Source organism: Carettochelys insculpta, chromosome 5 (assembly GCF_033958435.1).
Source record: "Carettochelys insculpta isolate YL-2023 chromosome 5, ASM3395843v1, whole genome shotgun sequence".
NCBI classification, from domain to species: domain Eukaryota; kingdom Metazoa; phylum Chordata; order Testudines; family Carettochelyidae; genus Carettochelys; species Carettochelys insculpta.
This window is the reverse complement of record NC_134141.1, coordinates 10,406,251-10,423,448: the sequence shown is the minus strand read 5'-3', so window position 1 is coordinate 10,423,448 and position 17,198 is coordinate 10,406,251. Positions and strand designations below refer to the sequence as shown.

At 46.2% G+C, this 17,198-nt stretch overlaps 1 protein-coding gene across 4 annotated transcripts in view; it reads left to right on the top strand.

Moving 5' to 3' along the window:
• The window catches only part of PLPPR1 (phospholipid phosphatase related 1), a 142,540-nt gene that overhangs the window by 71,472 nt on the left and 53,870 nt on the right, over positions 1-17,198 (top strand). Inside the window, exon 1 of one of the 4 annotated variants that reach the window (XM_074994657.1) lies at positions 7,921-8,068. The exons of the other annotated variants lie outside the window; for them this stretch is intronic. The gene's annotated coding sequence lies outside the window, so the exon portion shown is untranslated. Of the gene's footprint in view, positions 1-7,920; positions 8,069-17,198 lie in introns of those variants that run through there. 4 annotated transcript variants of the gene reach the window in all.

Genomic DNA, 17,198 nt, shown 5'->3' with positions numbered 1-17,198 from the left:
GGACTGTGATCCACTTTGGGGTCTTGACTCATACCTAGAGAACTGCCAAACACCATCCATTGCAGGACAGCCATCTGCTGTGTTGCATGGCTCAGTGGTTTGAGCACTGGCCTGCTAAACCCAAGGTTGTGAGCTCAGCCCTTGAGGGGCCATTTAGGGATCTGAGACAAAATACGGGCATTTTTAAAAAAAAAAAAAAAAAAAAAAGAGTGGGCACGGGGCAGCGAAATGGTTCTTGGTCCTGCCAAGAGGGCAGGGGACTGGACTTGATGACCTCCTGAGGTCCCTTCCAGCTCTATGAGATGTGTATCCCCATGTATTCTATTCTATTCTAATATGTCTCTAGGAGGCTTAATTCATTATTGAGATGGTTTACTGGAAGTGCAGACCCAGCTGTGCTAACAGAGCTCTTTCAGTAGGTCTGACTGCAGTGTTGCTGCCTCTGAGTACGTATCTGTCCCTGGGAAACTTTCTGTCCATTTATAACCCCATATACCTAGCCAGAGAGATTCATGTTTAATCACTCGCCCTGTCAAAGAAAGGGCCGATCCTGCTCATATTAAAATATACGGCGAGATTTGTCAGCCTTTGCAAAGGGTGTAAGAATGAGCCCAAAGGAAGTATGGGTGTTCATTGGTTCAGGCTCTTCAGAGCTTTTATGTTATCCTTTTGATGAAGGCTACATCTGCATTGCAGTTAGATGCCAGTAGCTGGCCCATGTCAGCCTGCAGGACTCAGGCTAAGCAGCTGTTTAACTGCAGTGTAGATGTTCAGGCCTGGACCACAGCATGAGCACTGGGCCCCCTCCCACCTTGCACACTTGGGTGGCAACTCAAGCCCAAATGTCTACACTGCACTTAAGCATCCTCACAGCACAAGACCTGCTAGTCTGAATCAGCCAGCACAGACCAGCTGTGGGTTCTTAATTGCAGTGGAGACACGCCCTAAATACACTGTACTACTTTGTAGAGCAGTTAGATGTTCTCTGAAACATCTTGGATGAAACCAGCTGTTGGCCCACACTGTGGGTTTCTTTTTGCTTTTCTTTTCCACCTGGTCATCCCTGCAATGAATTTCTAAACAGGTGTGGGAAAAGCTGATGGGAAATTTTCCTGTCTCGCTCTGGAGCTGCTCTTCCTTTCGACCCACTGTGGTTTTGCCTCTTTAGCACTTGGTGTTGCCCAAAGCAGCAGCTCTTCATCAAATTACAGGACCCACGCCTGAGGCTGGCTAAGGACAGGTCTTTAGATGAACGGGGGTGGATAAGGAGGCTCTTCTTTTATATTTGGAATGAGGTAGAAGCAGCAGAGAAAAGATCTGGGATGGAAGTCAAGAACCAAAGTGATACAGGTGGATTTCCAGTACAAGTTGAACCTATGTAATCAGAAACTCTCTCATCTACCAACATCCGTAATCTGGCATGATTTTAGTTAGCCGGACAGCCACTTATTGTGGGTGTGGCCGAGTTTCACATGGTCCTATAAAGTTTGTTTCCAGCCACGAGTCCTGGCTCTCGGTGTTCTGTGCTGTTATTTAGCTGTAATTTACCCCTAAATGTCTTCATAGAGCCTAGTAAGCAGTGGGAGTGTTGGTAATGCTGCTGGACAATATTGACCACCCATTGTCAGGCAAATTCTCTCATACAGCATCGGTCAGGCCCCAAAGGTCCTGGACAAGAGAGGATCAACATGTATAAGTTACGGGTGGGGGTAAAAGGGTTTTTTTTCTAAACAGGAGGAGTTTGCAGTCGTGTGTCATTATTCTGTGGCTTTATCTGGATGGATTTCCTTGCACTATTGGAGCAGCAGGGCTGGCAATTTAGAAACATCAGGAACTACAGACATGGGTGTGGAAGAATATACTCACAACTTTAGGGTAAGCCCCTTTTCCCTCCCTCTGTTTAGCCTCCGCCACAGGGGGTTACTCTATGACATCCACACCGCCTGAGCGCAAAGGTCATGAAAAGATTCAAGGCTGCAAGCAGGAGCATAACTTATTCACAATAGTCTGTGCATGGACCATACATCGAATCAGAGCAATTCTCTCCCTTTAGCAATTCTCTCGACCTGGCCAGCATGACCACCCCACTCCCCCTCCTGTATTGGGACAATGTTGTAGTAACAATTTTCCTGATTAGCCCTGCTTAAAGGAAGAGGGACGGAGAGAAGGAAGAAGTCACTTCTGTGCCAGAGAACAAGGATTGTCAGGATGCTGATACTGGCTTTTTCGTTCTCAAGACCACAACAATGCTCAGACCTGCTTTCAGGCAGTTACGTGATCTCCTAGTGAGAGAAGATCCTATAACAGCTCCACTTGTTTCCACCCATATTGCTGCCCTGATATAGGGAGGGAAATGGGGTGGGGTCTGGATATAAGTAGTTCCCATATGCTGCGGTAGTTCTCGGCTGGGGCACCAGGCAGGCAGAATCTAGCCTCTCTCCCTGTGTGGCACAACAGGGCCAGACCTCAGGAGAGAATCTGGAAGAACAGAAAAGCACCCTTGGATGGTGAACTGGTCTCTCCTAAATGAAACTGTAAAATATTTTATGGGCATGCCTGAGAACCAGTGTGCTGCGAAGCGTGGCATACATTTGGTAAGAAGTCAGGCAGTCAGAACCTGGTCTTCCCGGGCGGTTTTTTCTTGGGATCTGTAATCAGTATGTTAGTGGGAAAACTAGCCCAAAACAAGGCATCATTTATATCTGTGGTTCAAAGTCTGATCTCAAACTCTGAGTTTAGTTCTGACCAGAGTCATAGAATCATACGTTTGGGTGAGACCTCAGGAGTCCAACCTCCAAGGTAAGAGTTCTGCTTTTACTTCTGTTGGGTCTTTATTCCTTTCTTATCTTGCTCTGTTGGCATTCCACCATGTCTTAGATCTTAGTCTCAGCAACGAAGGGTCCTGTGGCACCTTATAGACTAACAGAAAAGTTTTGAGCTTGAGCTTTCGTGAGCAAAGACTCACTTCATCAGATGCTGGTCATGGTGATTTCCATGGCCAGCATCTGATGAAGTGAGTCTTTGCTCACGAAAGCTCATGCTCAAAACTTTTCTGTTAGTCTATAAGTTGCCACAGGACCCTTCGTTGCTGTTACAGATCCAGACTAACATGGCTACCCCTTGGATACTTAGATCTTAGTGTCACTCATTTCAGCCTTCGAGAAGGAGCCCTGTTTCTTTCTCACTGAACCTAAGACCATAAGAATGGCCATACTGGGTGAGACCAAAAGTTCATCTAGCCCAGTATCCTGTCTTCCACCAGAGGCCAATGCCAGATGCCCCAGAGGGCATGAACAGAACAAGTAGTTATCAAGTGATCCCTCTCCTGTTGTCCATTTCCAGCCTCTGACAAACAGCGGCGAGGAACACCATTCCTATCCATCCTGGCTAATAGCCCCGATGGACCTAACACTGCCAGGACATCCTGGTGACTGTCTAATTGGGGAATCTCAGCATATCTTCGGCTTCCTTCAGTAATCGGCTTGGTCTGCAGCTGAAGGCACTGCAGAGTAGTTATGATGGTACTAAAAAGATGCATTAGTGTGTTGAGCCAGAATCCTGTGTCCTGTCAGAAGAGCCGTCGTCTCATGTCTTGTGAGAAATGGATTTTCCTGGCAATCCCTACTTAAGTGAAAGTAGTCATTAAGTTAAAACTTGTGTCATTAAGCTTTTAGAGCACATGACAGATTTAATCACTTTTATGAGTCATTTTTATAGCGAAATATCAGTCAGCACTCTGTAGCTTGCAGGGATGTATGGTAGCTAGGAAATTGCTTTACCCAAGTCAGCACTTTTATCTTAGTGTTCTAGTATCAGCCACTCTGCAGGACGTAGGTTACAAGCATTGGGTGTGTGTTTGGCACAGTGCCTGCACTTCAGAACTAAACACTAAGCAGTTTCAGTCTGTCTGTGGATTGTACCACCTAAAACCTGCACACTCTGCTCCGGCAATGTCCACACCATGGATGGTCCTGGACCAGAGAGCCTGGGAGATTCAGCGCATGAGGGCCAGTCAGGGCTGGGGGCAACAGCCTCAGCAGCATTAATGGGAACACTGTGGGGATGGGGATGGAGTCTGGCTGCCCCTGCATCATCTGGGCAAGCAGCTCAATGGAGGGGTGGGGCGAGGTGGGGTGCCTGCTTTGGGGTTGGGGGCCCAAGTCAGGGGACCACCTCATATCTGGCAAGTTCTGTTCAGGGCTGGTCAGGTTCTGACCATGCTGGAACAGGAAGGTGCAACCTGTATTGAAATTAGGCATGTGTGGGCAGAGGATTGTGGAAGCAGTTGGTCACAAGTACTTGTTCTCTCCAGTGTACAAGCCAGGCCTTTTACTGAAAATTAAGTCTTGGGTAAGATTCACTGTGTAAAGGTGATCGGTGATCAACCCCCACCTTTTTCACTGGTGGACAGATTCTGCCCTTTGTTACGCTGGTATAAATCCAGAGTTACTCCATTAAAGTCAGTGGAGGTATTGTGGATTCACATAGAGCCTTACCAGCTTTCATGTGATGAATCGTCTCATATTTTCTTTTGTTCTTCGTTGTGTTTCTCTTACATTTTAAAGCCAAAAGGAACTGACACTGAAAATTAAGCGCACACAGAAAATGCTTGCATGAATGGAGACTATAATATGTGAGTGATGTGGGTTTCTGTATTTGAAATGTAGTTTTAAAAACATATATTGAAGATGTGTCTTTGGGTACTAAGGAAGACAAATGGGAGGAGAATGAGATTACTGAAAAAGTAATAATCAAGTATTTTGGTAAAGTAGTGCAGAAACAGACAGGAACATGTGGTAACAGCAAAGCAGCAATCATCCAATGAGTGATAAGAGATTTGGCAGCCATTTTTAATTTGTAAAGAGTTTTTATATACTGTTGGAGAACTACCAGATAATTGGAAAATGGGGAGTGCAATTCCCAAATATAAAAAGCATGGTTCTGAGAAAGGGGCTGCCAATTAGACTTGTAAGTCTAATTGAACTGTGGAAGATCTTGTCCCAAAAGTTGGTCTGATAGAAGACATTACCTGGCCTATACGATAGTCCATCATCTGTGACACAGAAACATTTTAAAACTGATCTTAAGACAAGTTTAAAATACATTTTTAAACTTACAAGTCAGTCACAGCTGCGATGCTGGGAATTACTTCCACACGTCTGTGTGTCATGAAAGCTTGTCTCTCTCACTAAGAGAAGTTGGCCCAATAACAGATACAGCAGCCCCCCGAGTTATGCGAGGGCTGCATTCCCACACACCCTCGCGTAACTCGAATTTCGTGCAAGTCAGAGGGGCGGCTCTTTTCCCTGGCAGAATGCATGTTCTGCAGCTGGGGGTAGCAGGAGCACCTGGAGCGCCTTCTGAAAGGCAAATCCTGGGGCTGGTGGGTAGTTGAAGAGGGTTAAGCCTGGTGGTGGGTTGGGGCCATGGGAGAGGGGCAGGGGGTCAAGCCTGGGCTGGGTTAGAGCTGCAGTGGGGGTGGAGTTGAGTTGGAGCTACACATGGGGGGGAGATGAGCCGGGGTAGGGGGGTTTAGCCAGAGCCACATGCAAGGTTGGTGGGCTGGGCCATGGGGGGTTTGAATTGGAGCCGCGCGCCAGGGGTGGCAAGCCAGAGCTGGGGTGGGGGCTGGGGGGGTTGAACCGGGGTGGGTTGAATGGGTGGGGTGGGGCTGCGAATGGGGAGCCGGGGCTTGGGGGAGCAGGATTTTGAGTTGCACTTAACTCGCATTAACGCAAGTTAAGTGCAACTCAAAATGGCACATTTTGAGGGTTTGCTGTATTGCCCTATCCACCTTGCCTCTCTAATGCCCTGGGGCCAACACAGCTGTGACTACACTGTGCACATAAGTCAGTAGGAGTAAATCAGTACTGATTTACGTAAGTATATTGTGTCAGAGAAATGTTACTTTTTTGCACTCTTGGACTAGATAGAAGGGAGTCCATGCATTTAGGTTAGTATTGATTTTTTTCCGGAAGCTGTGAACACTATCACATCATGTTTAACTGTATAAATACACTAAATCTGATTTAGGTGACAAAGATTCCAAAGAAATTATTTAGTGACAGGAAATTAGAGGATTCGAATTAATGATATTCCACAATGACATTTGATATAAAGTTGAGTCTTGCACATTTCTATACATTAAATGTTTATTAATTATCTTTGCAGATGATCCTAAGATTTAAGACATGTTTGGAATCAAGTGGGTGTAGATGTTTTATCGGATAATCTTGAATGTTTAGCCAAACTGAATCAAAAGTGGAAAGTGAAATTTCATACATCTGTCATAAACATAAAGGGATGCACTGGAAAAGGAGTAAGCCAACAAATTTGATTAGCAGTGAATGCGTTCATGAATGAGAGAAAGTATGTATCTTTATCGTTGGGCCCAAACTAAAGGTTTCAGTTAAGTGTGGAAAGGTTGTAAACATCAAGAGCCTTTCAAAACAAAAAGCAGTCAAGTAGCACTTTAAAGACTAGCAAAATAGTTTATTAGGTGAGCTTTCGTGGGACAGACAGTTCACCTAATAAACTATTTTGCTAGTCTTTAAAGTGCTACTTGACTGCTTTTTGTTTTGAAAGGCTCTTGATGTTTACAACCTTTCCACACTTAACTGAAACCTTTAGTTTGGGCCCAACGATAAAGATACATACTTTCTCTCATTCATGAACGCATTCACTGCTAATCAAATTTGTTGGCTTACTCCTTTTCCAGTGCATCCCTTTATGTTTATGACAGATGTATGAAATTTCACTTTCCACTTTTGATTCAGTTTGGCTAAACATTCAAGATTATCCGATAAAACATCTACACCCACTTGATTCCAAACATGTCTTAAATCTTAGGATCATCTGCAAAGATAATTAATAAACATTTAATGTATAGAAATGTGCAAGACTCAACTTTATATCAAATGTCATTGTGGAATATCATTAATTCGAATCCTCTAATTTCCTGTCACTAAATAATTTCTTTGGAATCTTTGTCACCTAAATCAGATTTAGTGTATTTATACAGTTAAACATGATGTGATAGTGTTCACAGCTTCCGGAAAAAAATCAATCTTAGGATCATCAAGACCCACTGGGTCTGTCCCACGAAAGTTCACCTAATAAACTATTTTGCTAGTCTTTAAAGTGCTACTTGACTGCTTTTTGTTTTGATAGTGTATAGACTAGCACGGCTTCCTCTCTCTTACTAATCAAAAGCCTTGTGTTAGGGTTGCAAAATCCTGTTTAATTAGTTAAATGTCAGGTTTAACCAGCTAACTGATCAAACGGAGAGTGGGGGGCAGCAAGCTGCTCCACCCCCTGCTCTGCTGCCTGCTGCAGATGGGGGCTGGTCCAGTCAGGCTGGAGTTCCCCTGCCCACAGCGTTTCTGGGCTGGGCCTGCCATGGATGAGGGCTGCTCTAGCCAGGATGGAACGCTGACTGCCCCCAGCAGGCTCTGTGGGGTGGAGCAGCCCCCTGCTGAGAGCTAGAAGGGGTCTGCTCCAGCTCCCCCCCGCCACCAGTTAAATATAATTGGTAACCCTCATACGTTTAAGGTAAGGTTTACCGATTAGCGGTTCACATCCCTAGCTTGTGTCAAGTGGAGTGTTCTGTAGAAATTGGAGGAAAAAGGATTGTCTTTATAAAGCCCTGATTAGACTGAAATGATGGCAAACAATAGTGTTACCATTTTCTTTATCATATGATATGCTGGCCCGTGTTCATGTTTCAAGGACTAGTCTGCTTTCCCTTTCTAAGCACTGGAAAAGGACAAGTGATCGGAATAGCATGCTGCTCTTCAAAGCATTTACACCGGTCAGACAAACCCTTTTGAATCTAGCCCTTCATGAGACCCTGATCCTGAAAATCATTTTTTTTCCAATTTTATACCCCTTTGTTTTTCTTCTCTTTGCACTTCAGTTTGCATAGGGTTACAGAAGCGTGTGTCTCTCAAACCACTGGAGTGAGACAATCTTGTTTTGAGCCATTTGAAGGCTAGATTTCCAAGCTTTATGAACACGTGAAACATCATCTAATGCAAACAGTTACTGAGAAGGAAGCCATCAAAGTCAGGTGAGAAGTAAACTGGACAGGGTGGAGACACCATATGGTATTTATCAGAATGCATGAATTTGCTTTCTGGTTTCTCATGGATTCTCAGGAATCAAAATGACGTGGTTTTAAAATCTTGTGACTCACTAATGCTAATAACACCACAACGTACGACTGGAAAGCTGAGAATCCCAGCTTGACCTGAGTGTTGCAGTAAACTGAACCTTATGCCATTCTGCTGGTACAATCTTCCTTTCCTGTGTTGTCCTCAATTCCAAAACTGGTGTAGGCAAGGTGTTACACTGTGTGCGAAGGGGATGATTCCTAGCTCAGGCAGATATACTACAGGTAGCATGTTAAAATCATCATTGAGCGGTAGTACTCTGGGCAGCGTAGCCATGCCTAGTGTGTGCCCAAAGGTGTAGGCAGGTTCATAATGTTGTTATTCCCCACTGACTGTGCTACTGCAGCCAGGCTGCTTTTTTTAGCACATTAACTCTCATTGAGCTAGCACAAATCTCTCTATTCAACCTGGGACTTGCACTTCTGGCTCCAAGTGTAGATGTAGACTTAGTATCTGTTGCTTCCAGATCTTCTTGTGTTTAAACCCCAGGCTTCATACATTCCAGCATCTTGGAACTCTAAATAAAGCATCTGATCCTGCCCTCAGTTGCTGTGCGTGTAAATCAGAAGTTAATTCATTTAGACCAATTGCAAAACACCCCAGGGTCTTGGCCAATGTAAAGAAATTCTTTCCTTGGTTCTTCTTAAACATGGGAGACCAGAATTACAATTAGTTGTTTCTCCTTTATTTCCACTGGTCATGAGATACTTACCCTAAGTCTTAGATTTCTGGATGATTAGATACGGTACACTGATTTCGGGATGTTCAATTTTAGATATCATTCATAGATTCCAATGCCAGACAGACCCATTGTAATCACCTAATGCGACCCTCTGTGAAGCACAGGCCATAGAACTGCCCCAAAATAATTCCTAAGAAAACACCCAATCTTCATTTTACAGTGCTCAGTGATGGAGACTTGACCCATGCCCTTGGTAATTGCACCAAAGTAAATTGCTGTGAAGCAGTCTGATTTTTCAGAAAGTTCTGAACATTTATTAGTCATAAAACCTGACATTGGGCAGGTCTGCACTAGAGGAGAAAGTAGACCTAAGATACACAACTCCAGTTACGAGAATAGTGTACCATAGGCCGACTTTCTCCACCAGCCTCACAGCAGGAGAATGATGGGAAAAACTCTCCCATCAACTTCTGTTACTCCTCACAACTTCAAGGAGTACCAGGATCACCAGGGAAGCCCCAAACGTTCGATTAAGCAGAACTCTACCAGACACTCTAAATTGAACTCCAGAAAATCCGTCCCACCAGCATTGATCTTCCACTGAGTTCAGACAAGTCCATTGTGTCATTTGTCCCCAGAGCTAATCCGACTCTCTCTTCAGTGGTCCAGAACTCACCATAGTAAATCCTCGAATTCGCACAGCTAACTTTCAGTCTCTGTTGCTCGCATGTCTGTGGCCTACTCTATATTACACCATCTCCTCACCCAGTTGACTGCAGTTGCGTAGGTTAGATCAGCATCCTTACCATTATGTCTTCCATGAGGTCAGTTCACGGGAACTACAGTCCCATTGACTCTGGCTACTTTGCTTGTCTTGGTGGAGCCAAGTCAACTGGAGTCATTGTTTATTAAATCTAAGTCAATTTATTAAATCTAAGCCAACACAATGAATCAGTCACTGCAGAGTTGACCTGCAAATGTAGTGAAGACAAGCCCTAAGTCTCTCTTGCTCCCTTCCCTCCTGCCCCGTCACATTTTAGTTGCCAGGGTGATTTCTTTTGAGGCAGCCTGCATAGAGCGCTATGCAGAGAAGCTCCCATTCCTTTTATGCAAAGTGGTGCACTCATTGCTGATGTTTGGTCACGCATTGGAAATTCAGCAGCGTTCTCTTGATTTGGAAATGCTGATTCTGCAGTTGCCTTGCCAGACGCATGCAGCCCTGAAATAAACAAGAAGTCCTGGGCATCATTAATTTAATGTGGAGTAGTTTAGTTGCCTTCATGCTGTGTTTTCATCTCTAAGAAAGTCATACAGAAAAGATGACATTTTAATGCCGATTTTTGTGAGAAAAATAGTTATCCTCTGCCATGATTCGGAACATTTTAAGGTGTTAAGTGCTAGAAGCAGCACTGTTTGTTGTGTACTGGATTTGACAGAGCATTAATGCCCCCTGCTGATACATCTTAGATCTGCTCTAGGAGGGCATGAGCAGAATGAGGTACATGGATACTGCAGTATTTTAATAATGCTTTACAGTACAGTAAACCCTCGAGTTACGCAGGAAAGAGCAACCCCAGGGTAACTCAAATTTTCGTGCAAGTCAAGGGGGAGAGGGAACCAGGCAGCAGCCCCTGGGCTTGCAGGAGCTGGGAAACAGAGCAGCGCACAAGGGCTGGTCAGTTTCCTGGTTCCCAGAGTGGTGGGGTTCTGGGAATTAGGGAGCAGCCTGGTTCCCATCTCCCCGCTGTTTGCGGGACCCAGGAAACTGACCAGCTCACCAGGGCTGGTCATTTTCCTGGCTGCTTCTCTCTGCCTTCCTCTAGTGGCATGGTTGTCATCCTGACAGCTCTGCTGCTGGGGGAAAGCAGGGATAAGGCTTTTAACTCACCTAGCTGCCCACAGGTGTGGGCAACTGGGCACTCTAAAACCCTTCCCCCTACTTTCTTCCACCTGCATGGCTGTCAGTCTGACAGCCACATGGCTGGGGGAATGTAGAAGGAAGGGGCCACAGCGCAGCTTCAAGTTGTGTTTAACTTGTGTTAAAGTGAGTTACTTGCAACTTGAAGCCACGTATTTTTTAGAAAAATCCAGCAGGTTTCTTCTTGACCGTTCTAGGTCTAATTTTCTCCTCTTGATACTTGCACAAATCTTATTTCACAGGAGCAAAGGAGACCTGTTATTTCATGGTGGCCATGGTTTATGTGAAAACTACAGTATAAACATCACTTAAAATTTTGCTGAAGGACCTTTCCTGAAACCCTGTCACAGGCAAGATTTTGCTGACTTCACCATGCATTTTGAACCCCATTATTGCTGATGCTTGCTCAGTTACATAATACAATGTAGGATGGGGTAAAGGCTTAGGGTTGTATCAATCTCCCAGTGACTATTGTAAACAATCCTGCAGAGTTTAATAGGTTATTTTAAGAACATTACGGCATATGGGGGAAAAACAAGACCAGTCTCCAGAATAGCTTCAGTCAGAGTTGGTAACCCCACAAGGGCCCTGGGGAAACCTAGAGTTTATCAAAACTTGTTAATGTGTGTTAAAACTAAACATGGCCTCATCTTAACTAGGATTTTACCTCACGTTAGCTACCACTTGTTAGCAAGCATGAGTTAAGAGCACACCATTTTGGCCTAGTAAAGATGCACTCTTGTACTGCTTAACTACCAGTTCAATGTCTTTAATAAACTCCAGCAAAATCCACAATCCGGCATCATTTTAGGTAGGCAGATCTCCGCTTATCATGGTGTGACCAAGTTTCCCATAGTCCCGTAAAGTTTGTTTACAGCCACCAGTCCTGGCTTTCAGAGTTCTTTGCTGTTATTTAGCTGTTATTTACCCCTAAATGTCTTCTAAGAACCCAGTAAACAGTGGAAGTGTTGGTAATGCTGCTAGACAATATTGACCTTCTGTGGTTCAGGAAATTCTCTTGTTTAGAAACAGTCAGGTGCCAAGGATGCCAGACTATAGAGAGGTTCAACCCGTATTAACGTTGTTGGTGATGGTCCTAAAATCAACCCATCTCTTTCATTTTTTAGTTCAGTGGATATAATATGATAGCTTTGGGAATCTGTATAATGCATGCAACAATTCCTAAGGAAGCTGCCCTATCAGAAGAGTATCTGGAACTTGAGTTGCATTGTAATAAATTAAATGATGTCAAGGAAAATATACTTTGAAGAGAGCACGTGAAAGTAAAACCATAAAATACTCCAGACAGCATTTTGTATGGTGGGTTCGTATTTGGAATTTAGTGGAGCAATAATGCCCCCTGCTGATAAGCTTCAGAAGAACTGCTTTAGATTTAAGTAGAAACACAGATACACGAGGCTCAAGTATTTAATATTTTGCACCAATATCAAACTTAAATTGAAAGGAAAAAAAAATCCAATATATTCTCTTCGTAGCTGGTTCCAGTTGAAATAATACCATTTAATTCTGTGCCCTTCCATAACCAAAGGGCTATATACATTGACTAAAGAAAAACAGCAAAACATAACCAACCCCCTAAAACAATAAGCCCTTTTCTGCTGATTGTTGAGAAACAAGAACAAGTTGACATAACATAGCTTCTTTGGACCTCAATCTGAGTCATAAGGGAAAAATGTATCCACAGCAATAAAAACCAGTAAAATATTTTAAAAGTGAATTAAGTAGACCAAAAATGAAAAGCATCTGGCTTAAACCTAGAGACTGCCAGATGTTTAACTGATGTCCTGACATTCAGGTTCAGACTGCAGTAAGGTGACCTGACGTCCAAATTCTATCGGGACAGTCCTAATATTTGGAGCTTCTTCTCCTATAGACTTCTGTTAATCCCCTGTCCTGTTCTAATTTTTTCAAATTTGCTGTCTTGTGACAGTAGTCTGCAAAAAGCTAAATTTTCAACCCTTTCACTGTCTTGCGCATTATCTGTTGCTTGCAAAAGAAAAAGGATCATTAATATGGCTTTTATATAGTTTCTGTTGAAAATGTCAGCACAATTGTTAAGTGCTTCAGAAAAAGATCCAGGGATTTCATTTGTTTGACTGCTGAAATGTATCTAGGACAAAGCACAGTTCCTGTACCACTGTTTTTACGGTTACAATTGCACTGGTACGCTTCTTCCAGATTGCCTCAACACTTACCATCCTGCAACCTGTCTGTTTACCCATATATATGTTTGCCTTGTATTGCTGCCTCTGCATGAAACCCTGGGTGGTGTTGATGAGTCTGCAGTGCTGGTGCATGTGGGCTGGATTGCTTCAAGATAATAAGCTTACAGGTGGTTCACTCTTTATATGTTCCTCCTCTGCCCCGATTCCACGGAACTACTTCTGCAAAGGTCTGTGGGTAGGGAAAGGGCCCTGAGAGACCTGTCTCATCAAGCCCTGCAGAAAAGACAGCGGAGAATTAATGTGTCCCTTTCTGCTGAGGAAGGAGAGGTCCCAAAACTGCAGTGATTAGCAGAAGCCCTGGCAGCATGATTACAGTGGAGTTGGCTGCTCCGAGCCAGGGATTGTGGGCTGGGGTCCCAGAGCTAGCACAAAGGCAGCAGAGTGGCCATCTGTGTCAGGGCTACAGCTCTCTTGCAGACCCGTCCGGACCCATAGGGTATGTGGTCAGAACTGCTGGGCCAAACCTTCCCTCCCACCCCCAGAATGACTGAGAAACCTGCTGCGAGGGGCGTCTACCGCCTGTGCTGTGCCTGGCCCCCTTCCCCATAAACCTGCACAGAAAAGTTTTGGCTCAGTTCTGTGCCGAAACCGGGTGTCTCCACATGCAGAGGTGTCCCTCCAACCCCTCTCAGCAGTGCTAGATTGACTCAGCTTGATGTGGGAGGAGATTTGGAACCAGGCTCAGGAGAGAGGGCTGCACTGACGCCCATGACGTCAGTGTGAAGGGCTTGCGAGTCAGCATGACCGGTGTGGAGGGATTGCCTGGAATGACCAGTAGGAGGAGAACAGCATCAACGAGGGCAAGAGCCACTCAGAGGTTCAAGAACGTAACGGCTTGGTATAGATTCTGCTGTTATTGAACTCAGTAGTGCTGTGATGGTGCAACTGAGGGAAGGGTTTGGTCCTTGGTATTTGAGGGCAAGGCCAATGACAGAGTTTCCCAGAATAATGTTGCATCACATGATAAAGGCCTGTGCTCATCTTTTGTCTCCCATGCAACACAGGACTGTTAAATAGCTACAGTGACACACCACCCTGGGAACACTGGTGTCAGGGTCACCAGTGGAATGGCCCAGGGATGAAAGATGAACCCAGGGACAGGAGGATGCCAATCTGGCATTCTTCCCTCTGAATCTTTCAATGCTTGTCTAAGAGGGGAGCAGTTCCCCTCAGTGGTGCGGCCTACCACAGTTGTGATGTATTGTCTAGCAGCCTAGATGCCTTTATTGTAACTCCATGTGGTCTGGAGAATGGGTATTCTCGTTCTGCAATGCCCAGCAGCACTCTGGTGTGTAAAGTGCACCCTGTAAATGATTTCAAGCAATAGTTCGGCCTCTTGAATGTCAAATCTGGCCCCGCCCCCAGCACAATCCTTGCAGCTCCCATTGGCCAGAAACTGTCCAATGGGAGCTGCCTCAGCCATGCTGGTGTGTGTGTGCAGGAGTTGGTGCTCCCCTCACCCCCCCCCCCCCCAAAAAAGGGGCATGTCTTGCAGTGATGCACTTGCTCGCCCCAACAGCAGGTGTTTCGAGCAGCATCTGGGGACACAGACAGGATCCTGCTTCAGAGGCCTGTGGGGCTGCTGGCTGAGAGCCACCAAGGGTAAGTGCCTCCAGGCAAGAGCCTGTACCTAGCACCTCTCCCTCTCCCTCCTCCTAACTCCCTGCCCCAGATCACCACCCAAACCCTCTGCACCCCATCCTGCACCCCTGCCCCAGGTCAAAACCCCTCCCTGATTCTGTAGCCCCTCCTACGGTCGTCTCCCAGGTCCTGCACCCCCTACTGTACCATGGTCCCCTGACCCAGGTCACACCCCCTGCTTCACCCAAGCTTCCTCTCACACCTCACACCCCCTCCATTAATACCATAGAAAAATGTGCCCCTTGACCACTTTCCAAATTCTTGGAGTGCCCCTAATCAAAAGTTCTTACCCACTGCTGCTGTCGGCCATCTCTTGTGTTCTTAGGATATGTTGAAAACGCTTCTTTCTTGAGCCTTGCAGTGTCTGCTTGCGAGACCAGTTCTGCTGGACTTGAACCATTTTGTTCTGAATTTCACTGAAGGCCAGAGCCAAGCAACTATCTGTGACACTGTTCATGTATACGGTCCTCTTACCTGATGGGAGCACTTGCCTGGGATCTGCCTCCGGGGGACTTCCACTACAAGATCCGAGAAGGGTGTCTTTCTCAGGTGTTTCCACTAGAGGCAGATCAGGCTGTCTGGGTTTGTTTTATTTCAAAGCTTTTAATCTGTTTCATTGTGACGTGAGCGATACTAGTATTTACTGAGCCTTGTGCTGGGACCAGAGGTGTGAGGATCAGAGTTCTGATGAGGTTAGAACGTCCCAGCTCGATGTATCAGTGTTGGTTAACAACATCTCGGCCTTCTCACTAGGTGATGGGTCAAATCCCTGTCCGAGCGCAGGCGCTGTGGCAGATTACCTATAGAATGACCCCCTTCTCTTGCTTTATTCATGGACTGTGCCCTGGGCTGGTTCCTGCCCTTGAATCTGACCTGAAGTGAAGCAGCCCCTGATGGGAGAGACCTAACTGCTGACTAGCAGCCTGGGCTGGCTCAGCAATACACAAAATACACAGCCGGGTAGGGCACCGTGGGATTTGGGCAAAACGACCTCAGTTTTTGTGGTGCCCTAGGCAGCTCCATGCTGCATATGCAGTGGTGCCAGCTCTGCAGCCAGCCCCATCTCCTGGCCAGCTCCCCCACCGGCTGCAAACTGCAGGGCTGTCCCTAGGAGAGTGGGGCCTGAACACCCCACCCCATTACACCCCTTCCCCTAAGCTCCCCCTTGCTCCATCCCTGCCCCGCCTCTTCCTGCCCTGGCTCCACCCCTTCCCCTTCCCCACATCATGCCTTGCCCTGAGCCCCTTCCCCAGAGTGATGTGGCCCGTGGGATTAGTGTGGGGCCCTCCCCTGCACTCACTGATAGCCATGGGAAGCAGAGTGACCTGGCCTCAGCCAAGTCTGCTCCACCAGCACCCAACCACATCACTCCACTTTTCTCCGCCGCTGCCAGTGAGTGCAGGAGAGAGCCTACCCCTGGTGCCTCCCTGCCCCGCTCTGGGCCTGCTCCCTACGGCTCCTACCCTGCAGCCCTTTAGCCCAATCCCCAACCTAGGGAGGGGCCAGCCATGCTGTGAAGCAGCCCTCCCTTCTCTCCCCATCTCAGGGAGGTGCAGGTGCTTAGACTGCCTCAGGCAGCAGAACTGGTAGCGGCAGCCCCTGCTAGTAGCAGCCGAATCCCCCACACACAACGGTCTCCTTTGCGTGGGCAGTGCCACAAAACCACATGCTCCCAAATTACAGCTGTACGGGTTATCATAGAATCACAGAATACTAGGACTGGAAGGGACTTCGAAAGGTCATCGAGTCCAGCCCCCTGGCCTCATGGCAGGGCCAAGTCTTGTCTAGCCCATTCCTGATAGACATTTATCTAACTGTTCTTAAATATCTCCAGAGATGGAGATTCCACAACCTCCCTAGGCAATTTATTCCCGTGTTTGACCACCCTAACAGTTAGGACCTTTTTCCTAATGTCCAGCCCAAACCTCCCTTGCTGCAGTTTAAATCCATTGCTTCTTGTTCTATCCTCAGAGGCCAAAAAGAACAAGTTTTCTCCCTCCTCCTTATGACACCCTTTTAGATGCCTGAAAACTGCTGCCATATCCCCCCTTAATCTTCTCTTTTCCAAACTGAACAAGCCCAGTTCTTTCAGCCTTTCTTCATAGGTCATGTTCTCTCGACCTTTGACCATTCTTGTTGCTCTTTTCTGGACCCTCTCCAATTTCTCCACATCTTTCTTGAACTGTGGTGCCCAGAACTGGACACAGTACTCCAACTGGGGCCTAACCAGTGCAGAGTAGAGTGGAAGAATGACTTCTCATGGCTTGTTCACAACACACCTGTTAATGCATCCCAGAATTGTGTTTGCTTTTTTTTTGCAACAGCACATTGACTCATATTTAGCTTGTGGTCCACTATGACCCCTAGATCCCTTTCTGCCATACTCATTCCTAGACAGTTGCTTCCCATTGTCTACCCATCCTTCACCTACCCATCCTTCACCTTGCACTGCTGTAAATGTGTGCACAAGACTCCTACTTCTCGTTTACACTAACACCCCTTAATTCCACTCAGCCAGTGCAGAGGAGCCTTACAGGACG